At 47.6% G+C, this 12,406-nt stretch overlaps 1 protein-coding gene across 10 annotated transcripts in view; it reads right to left on the bottom strand.

The window, feature by feature from the left end:
* DGCR2 (DiGeorge syndrome critical region gene 2) overlaps positions 1-12,406 on the bottom strand; it is an 82,035-nt gene that overhangs the window by 68,147 nt on the left and 1,482 nt on the right. The gene's annotated exons all lie outside the window — the stretch shown is intronic.

The raw sequence follows: 12,406 nt of genomic DNA, 5'->3' as shown, positions 1-12,406 counted from the left end.
TACTAGACAATTGGACTCCACATATCAGAAAATGAACCTCATACTTTGGGAGGCAGATGGGAGGATTGCTTGAGCCCAGGAGCTCAAGACCAGCCTGAGCAACAAAGCGAGATCTCATCTCTACCAAAAAAACCAAAAAACAAAAAATTAGCTGGCTGTGGTGGTACGCATTTGTAGTGCCAACTACATGGGAGGCTGAGGCAGGAGGATCACTTGAGTCCAGGAGGTCAAGGCCTCAAGGAGTTACGATTATATCACTGCACCCCAACCCGGGTGACAGAGCGAAACTGTCTCAAAAGGAAAAAAAAAAAAAAAACTTCCTTAATCATCAGGGAAATGTAAGCCAAAACCACAATAGGCTATCACCTCACCCATTAGGATAGCCACTGTCAAAAAAAACAAAACAAAACAACCCACAAGTGTTGGCAAAGATGTGAAGAAATCAGAACTCTTGCACATCATTGGTAGGAGTGTAAAATGGAACAGTCACTATGGAAGACAGCATGGAGTTTCCTTAAAAAATTAAAAATAGAATTACCACATGATCCAGCAATTCCACTTCTGGATATATACCCCATATTAATTGAAGGCAAGGTCTCAAAGAGATATTCATATACCCATGCTCATAGCAGAGCTACTGACAGTAACTAAGAGGTGGAAGCAATCCAAGCGCACATTGAATAAGCAACATGCAGTACACACACACAGTGGAACACTACTCAGTCTCAAAAAGAAGCTCCGACACATGCTACAACATGGATGAACCTTGAGGTGAAATAAGCCAAACATAAGAAGACAAATCTGCATGATTCTACTCATATGGAGTATCTAAAGTAGTCAAACTCTTAGAAACAGGAAGTAGGACGGTGGTTGCCAGGCTGGAGAGAGAGATACAAGGGAGGATAGTTACTCAATGGGTACGGAGTTTCAGTTTTGCAAGATGAAAACATTCTAGAGATCTGTTGCATAACAAGGTACATACTCTGACACTACCGAACTGAACACTGAATGAACTGAACACTGAATTGAGTGCTCATGGTGGTATATTTTACTATATTTTATTTAAAAAAAAACTGGGGTAGCAGTGGGGTCACCTAACCCTGAAAAGCACACATAAAATATGGAGGGATTTTAAAGTCCTAAGGATAATACTACAACTGAACGAAGTAACTCCTGCAAGAAAGCAAGACTAGAAATCTGAGGCATCTAAAAGGAGACTGAGCCTACAGCCCAGCATGGGCAGGTAGCTCTGCCCAGTTCCTCCCTTGTCTAGCAGAGTGGGTCCAAACTTTAGTGTGATCACCACAGGGAGTTACACTCACAAAAAGCACATGTCCTATCATACGGGGTCTTTAAAGAACGTTCAAAGAAACATGTGCAGTCTGAAAGCTTCATTTCCTGCGCTTATTTCAAAACCTAAATTGAGCACAAGATTTAACACACCAAAAACTCTATCCAAAAAGTGGGGTTACAGGTAAGGTTAATGGAGCTATTGTGTGCCAAGTGCTGATCAGGGTGCCTGATGCTCAAAAACGGGGATGGGGTGGGGCTGATAATGATGACAGCATCAGCTAAGAACCAAGGCAGGGACTGCAGGAACAGGCTGCGGGGAAGTGTCAGCTTTCTGGGGGCATTTGCGTGGACACAGCAGGGGTGGGCACTGAGGAGTCAGGGCTGCGGCACCTGTAGCCTGCTGAAGCAATGGGAAGAAGACAAGAAAAGCAGGGTGGGGAGGTTCACATTGAAAAGGTGGGAGGAGAGCCTTACGACAAATACCTAATGCATGCGGGGCTTAAAACCTAGATGATAGGTGCAGCAAACCACCATAGCACATGTATACCTATGTAACAAACCAGCACGTTCTGCACATGTATCCCGGAACTTAAAGCAAAATAAAATTAAATTTGAAAAAAAAAAGAAAAAAAGCAAAGGAGGAAGGAGAAAGACAAGGAGTCGATGGAAAACGAGCCGAAGACTTCTCTTGAAGCTGTGCAATACCACAGCATGAGCTCTATGCAGCCCAGGTTTCAAATACCCACTCCATGACTCTAAAAGCTGTGTGACTTAGCTAAGTCACTTAGTCTCCCGAGCTCTGTTTCTTCATCTGTAAAATGAGGTTAATATGAGTACCTACTTCCTATAAAAAGGCATCATCACATCTCATGCTGCAATTATAAAGCAGAAATATGCAACAGCATTAAGCTAGAATTTCATTAAATTTTTTGTTGGTTCTAAGCATTTTAGATCTATTTTTTCTGTTAAGTAATATCTGTTTTATATTCAGTTATACGAAACTTTTTCCCTTTAAAATACCTTTTCCTCATCTTTTACTTTCATGAGTGTTTCTTAAGAAGTAATACAACCACATGGTTGAAAATCCACAAAGTCCATCCATACAAAAGAAGGTGACTCTCTAATAAGCCTCCCAAGCTTCTGGAAACGTACAGATCGCTTTGAATGCAATTACTGTATGGTGAGATCACAGAGGGTGGTCACCAGCTGGCCTGAATTGATCACCCAAGCCCAAAGAGACATCACAGCACCACTGTCCACACAAGATGCTGGTGCAGTCAGAACTGTGAACACTAGCGATGCTCAACCCGGTGAAAAGGTGCCCGGTTCTTAGGCAGGAGGCCCCAGGTGGTGGCGCTCCACTTAGCTCCCTCTGCCATACAGCTCTTTCATCTGCTTTTGGAATCATGGTGCAGGAGGCAAAGCACGGGGCTCAGGACAGCAGTCCTGAGTTTCCTGTTCTTGCTTCTACTTAAAAGCTAAGTGATGCCACCAGGCAAGCTAATTAACCTCTCCGGGCCTCAGCATCCTAATCTCCAAAATGGACCTACCACCTGCCCCACTCATCACCCCTCCACAATGAGTCTGTCAGGTAAAGGGTGTGCACAACTACACCCAAACTCCCAGGCCAACCTCAGGCCCTGTTTCAGACAGCTCCCCCATACCACTGCATGCCCAAAGACTATCAGAGCACAAACCCAAGCGATCAGACGGACAGGAAACACAAAGGGTGATGGCTGGGGGAACTGAGACCCTATTACACCAACAAGCTCACAATGTCAGCACTTGGGCCCAAATAGCCCTTGAACATCTAAACCCCCACTTTTTTTTTTTTTTTTTTTTTTTTTTTTGGTCTCCAGGAAGAAACTGAAACTGAAAAAGTGATTTGCCAAGAGTTTCGACAAAAGTACGTCAACCAAGGCTCAGGACTCTCAGAAATGAAAAATAATTATTTTTAAAATATCCAATTATTGGCCAAGCATGATGGCTCATGCCTGTTATCCCAGCACTTTCAGAGGCTGAGGCAGGTGGATCACCTGAGGTCAGGAGTTCAAGACCAGCCTGGCCATGATGGCAAAACCCCATCTCCACTAAAAATACAATAATTAGCCGGGCATGGTGGCTTGCACCTGTAGTCCCACCTACCGGGGAGGCTGGGGCAGGAGAATCGCTTGAACCCAGGAGGCAGAGGTTACAGTGAGCCAAGGTCATACCACTGCACTCCAGCCCAGGTGACACAGCGAGACTCCATCTCAAAAAAAAAAAAAAAAAGAAAAGAAAAGAAAAAAAGAAAGGAAAAAAATTTACCTAGGAAAATAATAAAACCTGTTCAAAATTGAGATGCTTCCTTACCAATTAGTGTAATGAAAGAGGGGCTTGTTATAATACTGAGGTTACAGTAAATACCACTCTCAATATTATTTAATAAACACAGTTTCAAACCAAAACAGGTTTTTTTTTGGTTTTGGTTTTGGTTTTGGTTTTTGAGGCAGGTCTTGCTCTGTTGTCTAGGCTGGAGTGCAGAGGCATGATCTCGGCTCACTGCAACTTCTGCTCACTGGGCTCAAATGATCCTCCCACCTCAGTCCCCTCCAAGTAGCTAGGAGTACAGGCGTGCGCCACCATACCCAGCTAATTTTTCTATTTTCTGCAGAGATGCCATATTGCCCAGGCTGGTTTTGAACTTCTAAGTTCAAGCAATCCACCCACCTCAACCTCCCATAGTGCTGGAAATTTCAGGTGTGAACCACCCTGCCCTGCCACAACACAGTTTTGAACCTAATTGTGTAAGAGAATTAATCCAAGTGGCTTTTGAACCCAAGACTCTTGAGTATACACCATCAGTCTGAAAACACAAAGAGTTAAAAAAAAAATTAAACTCTACTTAGTAGGTCTGCTGTTACTAGTGGTGTGAACGCAGCACTTCTGAAACGATTCTGTGTGCAGTGTAAGACTAAGCAAATGAGTAAACCTACTGATGCTGTTGGGAGCCAGGGTTTTCACTGTAGAAAAAAAGAGAAACAAACTTGAAACAGAGAAAGCAAGACCCTGTAATGCTGGATTGGAACTAAAGAAACAGTATGGGCCAGGCACAGTGGCTCATACCTGTAATCCCAGCACTTTGGGAGGCCGAGGCAGGCAGATCATGAGGTCAAGAGATCGAGACCATCCTGGCCAACATGGTGAAACCCCATCTCTACTAAAAATACAAAAATTAGCTGGGTGTGGTAGCACATGCGTGTAGTTCCAGCTACTAGGGAGGCTGAGCGGGGAGAACTGCTTGAACCTGGGAGGCGGAGGTTGCAGTGAGCCAAGATCACACCACTGCACTCCAGCCTGGCAACAGAGTGAGACTCCGTCTCAAAAAAAAAAAAAAAAAAAAAAAAAAAAACCAGTATGAACTTACACAGGCACAGACACATGCACGCACACACACATGCACATAGAGACATACCTCTTGGGCTAGACTGAAAAGATGGAGTTGCAGCATGCTCTAGTAGCTAGCAATAAACACACCTACCACCAAAATCCTGCTTTCTAAATACCATCTCCCACCAAAAGGAACCAGCGCTCTGTGGAAAAATGCCCCATTCCAGTCTGGGGCAGGTAAGGTGCAAGATGAGCCTGGCAATAAGGAATGTTCCAATTGATGAACACATGTCAGAAGGCAACATTCCCATCCTGAAGGGACCAGGTGAAGGGGTTTTCCCTTGCCAACTCAATTATAATATGAGCCCCAATGTGAACTATGACCATAACAGGTTATAACACACTAAATAAAAAGAAGACTCCATGAGTCCATACGGAGAGTAAATAAAAAGGAATTCTGCAGGAGAAGGTTCTATTTTATAGAATACCAATAAAAGTAGAAAGAATAAGATAAAATCACCATTTAGCAACAATCATAATGGTAACCGATTCAGGCAGGAATTGGTGCTTAAAACCACCTGACAAAGCTATCTACCTCCCACAGAGTCCTTGGCCAATCACAATGGGGAAAAAGCACCTTTACAGCAGAGAAACCCTGTAGATAGCACTTGACCAAGTGGTCAAAGTGAACATCACCATTCCTGGGACAAGCTAGCAGCAGGCACCTCCTGATGGGATGCACTGAGGACTGAATGTCCTGCAGTGTTGCTCCTCCCAAAATTGAGCAGACTCAATCTTACCACAAGGAAACAACCTGATAAACCTCACGTGAGCAATATATTCTATAAGCACTGGCCTGTAGTCTTTTAAAAATATCCATGTTGGTTGGGTGTGGTGACTCACACCTGTAATCCCAGCACTTTGGGAGGCCATGGTAGGCAGATCACCTAAGGTCAGGAGTTTGAGACCAGCCTGGCCAACATGGCGAAATCCCATCTCTACTTAAAATACAAAAATTAGCCAGGCATGGCGGCAGATGCCTGTCATCCCAGCTACTTGGGAGGCCGAGGCAGGATAATCACTTGAACCCAGGAAGTGAAGGCTGCAGTGAGCTGAGATCACGCCACTGCACTCCAGCCTGGGCAACAAGAGCAAGATTCCGTCTGGAAAAAAAAAAAGAATGAGTTAGACAATCCTGCCCCAACCCATTCCCACCTCTCCTCTCCATCTTTTGTTACAAAAAAAAAAAAAAAAAGAATGAGGTTATATATGTACTGATCTACAAAGATCTGAAAACAAATGAAAAAAATTAAATAAAAAACATAATTCCATTTATGTAAAATATTCCATGTATGAATGTTACCAAATGTGAAAAAATATCAACTTTATTTTTTCTAGATTGTGCAGACAAGATCTTCTACACCCTTGGGCTCTCTCCATGCCCCATGGCTTACCATGCTGGTCTAGCAGGCATCCTTCACAAATAGGGTAGATGGGGAAATCCTAAGAGCTGCTCCTACTGTCAGGAGTGGCCAAGAAACCTCCAAGAGCTGCAGCAAAGGCCTGCCATGGGCCCCAACAAGCCTCTAGCTCTTCCGGGTCCTCTTATTCTAAGACCACAGACAGAGCTCTGTAGGTAAACTAATCTACCTGGAGGCCCTAAGCAGCAGCCAGGGGCACCGGAGAGACCTCTGCATCAGCAGACCTAGTTTCAGTGGAGCACCCGGCCAGGTCCTATGGTCAGTCTCCTGCTGACCACCCCTGTGCTGACCTTCTGGGTCCCTCTGCTGTGACTCCTGCCCCTCATCCAGTGCCCTGGCCAGCCAAAAACAATCGTCTCCACAACTATGAACTCCTAAGGAAGGTTTCCCAGAAAATGAGACTTCCCAGGCAAGGAAGAGGGCAGGGTCTACCTGGGGGACCCTCAGTCCAGCATACTCACCAGAGTACTGTCCTCAGTACTGTCCTGTCTAACAGGTAGCAGCCAACAGCTGAAGGATGACAGACTAACCAAGGAAGACAAGCTAACCAAACTGATAGCTGTCTGCCATTTTGCCAGAGGTCAGCCAGAAGTCAGGCTACAGGGAGGGACCTGTAGGGGACAAGGGCACTGAGAACAATGACCAGCCCAGAGTGACTGAAGCAACAGCTACCCCAGGCAGAGGAGGGGAGAAGGCCAAGAGGCAAGCATGTACAGCCCATGCACCCAGCCAGCTCTTGACCAGAAACAAGCCCTGCATTGTGCAAATGACCCAGGGAAGGTCCGGCCACATCCTCACACAAGGCAGTCCAGTTCTCAAAGCCAGGTGCCAGCAAGTCCATCAGAGAGGCAGTGCTCCCTCTGCACTGGCTTGCTGGGGTCCCTCCCTCTGGGGGGCCCCTCAACCCTCCACCCCAGGCTGGGCAGCTGGTGAGCTTCAGTGAGGATCCACATTAATGAGAAGCCGCACTTGCTCTCACCTCTCAGCTCAGCTCCCATCACAGGAGCAAGCTCCCACCAGGGTGGGGCCCAGGCCAGCTGGCTCCACAGCCATGTCCCCTACCCCCCATCCCATCCTCCCAAGGGGTTTTTGCAGGACTGCCACAAGGCTCTCATCCTCCTCGCCACCCCCACCAGAGGCAGCTGCAAGGCCTGCTGGCTAAAGTAGCTGTTGCTCTTTATGTCAAAATATAAATAGGCATTTGTGCATTTGTTCAATAACTGATTTCTGAGTGCCTACTCTGTGCCTGACCAGGCCCAGGTGACACAGCATGAATGTGACGAAGAGCAAAACGTGTATGAACAATCCTCGCCCTGTCCAAAGCACCATGGCTGTTTCAGGGGCTCTCAGAGAGTCATACGCAGTCCCTCTGATCCCATCAGAACAGCAAAGCGCACTCTCTGTGCGCAGACACTCCTCAGAGCCACTGCACTCTGCCACCTCCTGAGGGAGCCCTCTCCCGACCAATACGCCCTGTGCACACACAACCTCACATTTCACATTTCAGTTCAGGGTTCCTGAAGTCTATCTGTGATTAATACTAACATTTTGCCTGATGAAGAGTTTGCTTTACATCAGACACTTTTTAGAATTTTATGCTTACCCATTTTAATCCTCACAACGTCTCCATGAAGTTCTGTTATGATGTCCATGTTCCAAATGAGGAGACTGAAGCAGAAGTCACAGAGTGAGCAGCAGAGCAGACTGAGCCTAGGCAGTGTGGCTCTAGAGCCCATGCTCTTAAGCCACCATACCCAACTGCTGCCATGGACCGGGAGGAGAAGGCTTGATCTAATAATCCCAGCTGCTACTTTTACAGACAGCTCATCTGAGGTCAAACCAGACCTGAGCTTCCCCACCTCCCAAGTGGATGCCCAGAAGGTCCAGGACATCTGGGTCCACAGGCCATTCACCCTTCAACCTAGACTTACCCTGCCAAGCCCACCATGTCCACACTGACAGGACACACAGCTTGAAATGGCAGGATGAGATGGAATGGCTTTGACTAAAGCTCCCAGGACAACTGGTAAATCATGCCAGAAACACAAATACAGTTGGTACACAGTTTTCACATAATAACCATACCCAAGCCCATGCATCACGCTGCTCAATGAACTGTTGGCCCAAAACTGGTCTCTCTGGATTACCGAGCCCACTCTGCAGACTGGCAGGGAAAGAAAGGAAAGAGGACGGTCACCAAACCCTCAGCACCCAAACATAACAGCACATGTGATAAGGGAAAATCTAGCAGCACACCAAAGAAAAGACATCTAATCAGTCATGAGCTTTCTACGGGGTCCTTAATGTTGTCACTGATGCATTCCACTTAAGAGTCAAGAAACTACTAAATGCCAGTCGGGTCCTTCCTTATGCCAACAACCAAGAGAAGCAGAGGAACTCCCTGCCCGTCAAAGGCTCAGGTCCAGCAGGGGAGAGTCAACAACCAGATCACCTGCCATCAGTGTTGAGAGGATGCATGCACTACTAGATCACCTGTCATCATTGCTGAGAGGACATGCACACGACCGGATCACCTGCCACTACTGCTAAGAGAAAACATGCATAATAAGATCACCTCCCATCACTGAGATCACCTCCCATCACTGCTAAGAGGACACCTGCACAACCAGATCACCTCCCACCATGGCTAAGAGGACACGTGCACAGCTAGATCACCTGCCCTCACTGCTAAGAGGACACACGTGGATCAATCACCTCCCATTACTGCTAAGAGGATCCGTGCATAACAAGATTACCTGCTGTCACTGCTAGAAGGACACTTGCACAAACAAATCACCGGCCACCGCTGCTAAGAGGATATAATCACTCAGCACTCTGGGAAGTCTCTGGGAAGGAAGGGGTGGGAAAAGTGCCCATAAGCTAGCTTAACAGAGCCTAACAGAGCACAAATGTTCCACAACAGCAATCTTCATTCCCGAATCTAGAACCGCCAACTAAAATAATAACCCTGACATGCAGTGATGCCAGCTTGCCACCTGAGCCAACCTGGGCTTTAACCACAGGGCTTCGTGCACCCACGAGACCTTCCCACGTGACACAGGGCTTGGCACATAGCAGGTGTTAGGGAGAACAATGGGGAGGGGCTAAGTGGGAGCAGCCTCTACTCTCTGCAATGGCTAACATGTACAAGGATAAAGGGCCATGGCGCATGCAACTTACTCTCAAATGGTTCACAAAAAAGCAACGTGTGTGAATGCACGATATGCACATACACACAGAGGACGGGGGATAAGGCAAATAAGGTAAAACGCCAACAGTAGGGAAGCCTCAGCAAAGAATATGCAGGTGTTCTCTGCACTCATTTTATTCTTGCAAATTTTCTGTGAGTTTGAAATTATTTCCAAGTAAAAGGTTTCTTTTTGTCAAGAAAAGAAAGGAAAATTCATTAGCTAGTAAAGCTAGAAAGTATATTACACCACTTTCCAACTAAAAAAAATGAACCTGTTAACCCAAAAGCCAAATCTACCAGTGGACAAACTCTACAAAGTGTCACAGTACCAGGCTATAGAGGAAAGCACTCCAAACTCAGGAGGTTTTGGCAAGGCCAGGTGCAAGCTCACCTCTCCAGCTACTTCTGAGCCTCAGTCACTTTTCCTTGTGATGAAAATATGCACTCTCTCCCTATTCACCAAACCCCTGTGCTACTTCACACGATAGAAAACTCTGGACTCCAGCCCGGGTGAGGTGGTTCACACCTGCAATCCCGTAACTTTGGGAGGCCAAAGCAGGTGGATCACTTGAGCCCAGGAATTTGAGGAAAGCCTACATGGCCAACATGGTGAAACCCCGTTTCTACTAAAAATACAAAGTTAGCCCGGCATGGTGGCGTACGCCGTAATGTTACTCTGGAGGCTGACACAGGAGAATTACTGGAACCCAGGAGGCGGAGGTTACAGTGAGCTGAGATCCCACAACTGCACTCTAGCCTGGGTGACAGACAGAAACTCCGTCACAAAAAAAACAACTCTGGACTCCAGAGCCAAGGTGCTGTGTTCCCTTCACAGCTCCCTGAGATTTTATCAGCTCAGCACAGCTGCCTACTGAAAGCAAAAGGGCAAGAACCCTAAGCTAGCAGCCAGCTCCACCTGGGTCTGAACCCTCGCTCTGCTGCTCACCAGCTGTGTGACCTTAGACAAGTCATTTGCCTCTCCCAGCTAGCTGTACCAGCAATAGAAGGAAGACGATCTTCTCATCCTATACCTCACCAAGGGGCCTGGCTGAGCACAAGCCCTGTACAGGACCAGCAACCAGCAGGAAGGGACCAGGGTGCACCAGTACTCAGAAGGCAATTTTTTCTCAGCTATGTATGGTAGGTTCAACCTGGATAGAGCTGTGGCTTGTGATATAATTTTGTTTCACAATTCAAGCTAGAAAGAAAAACAGTTTTAGAATCAGCAATCAATGCTGCCTTCTCTATACAGATGGAGAAAGGGCCAATGAGACATTATCAGTGTTCCCCAAATCCCCCACCGTCTCGCTGTCAGTTACCTTAGCAGTAGTCTCCAACCCTTCTTCCTCATCACACCCCCAGTGATCATAACACACATCATCAGTGGTCACATGGCCAAACACAGAAGGGATTTGGGGGAGTGGGTGGTTCTGTCCCTCAGACTGGAGTATCCACATGGAAAAAGATTCTGCACCCTCACCTAGAGGACCCCAGGACCTATCAGGGGACAGATAGGTCCCCTGTGGCTCCACCTGGGGTTAAGGAAGCTGTTCAGAGCATAATGTGAGGTACTCCTGTGGCTGGGCTGGAGACACAGTTGGAGTGCACAAGCCCCAGTCGGGGTGCACAATGGGGGGAAGGCCAGACTCCTACAATGAAATCTCATCTCAGCCACTTAGCTTCACAAGCACTCTGGATTTCAGCTTCCCCATCTTTAAATGAGACTAAAAATAGCATCCAGCAGGGACCTCTTGAGAGTTAATACATATTAGTGCTTAGAACAGTGTCCGGCACATGACACATCTTAAATCAAGTTCAAATGTGCATTTAAAAGAAAATTGCTGGGCATGGTACCTCAGACCTGTAATTCCAGCACTTTGGGAGGCCAAGGTGGGTGGATCACCAGAGGTCAGAAGTTCCAGACCAGCCTGGCCAACATGGCAAAACCCCATCTCTACTAAAAATACAAAAATTAGCTGGGCGTGGAGGTGTGTGCCTATAATCCCAGCTAATCGGGAGGCTGACGCAGGAGAATCGCTTGAACCAAGGAGGTGGAGGTTGCAGTGGGCCAAGATCACGCTACTGCACTCCAGCCTGGGCAGCAGAGCAGGACTCTGTCTCAAAAAAAAAAAAAAAAAAAATTGGTGAAAGGTCAAGTACAGCAAGCACTTGCTGCCCTGTAACTCCATGAAAGGCCTTCCACCCTGCCCTGTACCAGAGAGGAGACCCAAGTGGCTTGGCCTCATCTTCAGGGAACCCACCAGGCAGGAGTCAGAAAACACACTCCTGAGAAGTGGGCTTTGACTGGTACCTTCCTCATACCCAAGTATGCTTTTAAGGCCGGGATCCCCACAGAAAGAACACCGACTAAGACCAGAGAAGCCCCAGCCTCTTGAAAGCACCAGCTAGGCAGATCCTTGCAGCACTCTCTCAGGAAGGACATAGGGTGAATGTGTGAAGAGGCACACGCGGGCATACAAGGAACACATCAGGCCCAGAGGCCTGCCCTCACTGCCCAGCCAAAGCCAGGGAGCCAACTGCAGCTCCCAGCTTCTGCACGGCAACTCAAGACGCCTCCAGGGGTAGCTGCAATGTTCTCATCTGGAGAGTCATGGAATCGAAAAGAATGTTTGTTCCCTCTACCAGAGCTACCCCACCCATGCCCTACTGAGACCTCAGTCTCAGTGTGAGGTCTCCTGTGACGCCCCCCTGCTTTACCTCCCGGGTTCACGCCATTCTCCTGCCTCAGCCTCCCCAGCACCTGGGACTATAGGTGCCTGCCACCACGCCCGGTTAATTTTTTGTATTTTTAGTAGAGACGGGGTTTCAACGGGTTAGCCAGGATGGTCTCGATCCCCTGACCTCGTGATCCACCCGCCTCGGCCTCCCAAAGTGCTGGGATTACAGGCGTGAGCCACCGCGCCCGGCCCTGGCTTCTGTTCTTACCAAGGCCACCCCACTACCAGTCATCCCGCTGCCCAGAGAGCAGCCAAAAGCAGTGAGCAACTAGCTCTGCATGGGGAGACCAGAGAAGCATCACTGAATCTGTCCAGGTTGAGCATGGGTCAGGGCC

The sequence above is a fragment of the Macaca fascicularis genome, chromosome 10, assembly GCF_037993035.2.
Source record: "Macaca fascicularis isolate 582-1 chromosome 10, T2T-MFA8v1.1".
Classification (NCBI taxonomy): Eukaryota; Metazoa; Chordata; class Mammalia; order Primates; family Cercopithecidae; genus Macaca; species Macaca fascicularis.
This window is presented reverse-complemented; position numbering and strand designations above follow the sequence as displayed.